We start from the raw sequence: 662 nt of genomic DNA, 5'->3' as shown, positions 1-662 counted from the left end.
ATACGTAGGCAAATAAACAGCACGTCTCAAACACAGATTTTGAAGGAATTCAGAGAAGCCTAGGAACATGATGTCTAGATGAACATCATAGATACAGAATATGCTGCAATTAAATCGAAGTGACAGAACCCTTAGTTAGCTTGCCGACTAGTTTTATAGCCTGTGAGCCTGAACACTTTCATACAGAACCTGATTTCACAGTTATTTAATAGTCTAAGGCTTACCTAGGTGTATGTCTATATACAGTCATAATCTGGGAATCAACCAAACAGCTCGAGGTTATTTAGTCATATAGGCATACTGATTTAAGTGACAAAAACTGATTTTAGGCATGTTGACAGTAGGACATGATATCTATGTGTTAGGACTGTTTTAAACCTTTTTATAGACAGTTGTTTATTTAGACGATATAGACATGATTTAAAGTAGATGCAAACAGAGTCCTGAGGCAAGATTTCTAATGCACATAGAGATGGTCATTTTCGTTAAGCAATATTATGAACTTAATAGCAAGATTTCTAAGTGATAGCAACTTATGCAGAATCAGGAATGAAGTCATGAACTATAATATGTAATATGCAGAGACAGTAAACATGATTGTCCCAAGACATGGTATCTAATGCACAAATTTAACATGGTTTAATGTGAATAAGCATAGCAAT

The sequence above is a fragment of the Nicotiana tabacum genome, chromosome 1 (genome assembly GCF_000715075.1).
Source record: "Nicotiana tabacum cultivar K326 chromosome 1, ASM71507v2, whole genome shotgun sequence".
NCBI classification, from domain to species: domain Eukaryota; kingdom Viridiplantae; phylum Streptophyta; class Magnoliopsida; order Solanales; family Solanaceae; genus Nicotiana; species Nicotiana tabacum.
This window is presented reverse-complemented; position numbering follows the sequence as displayed.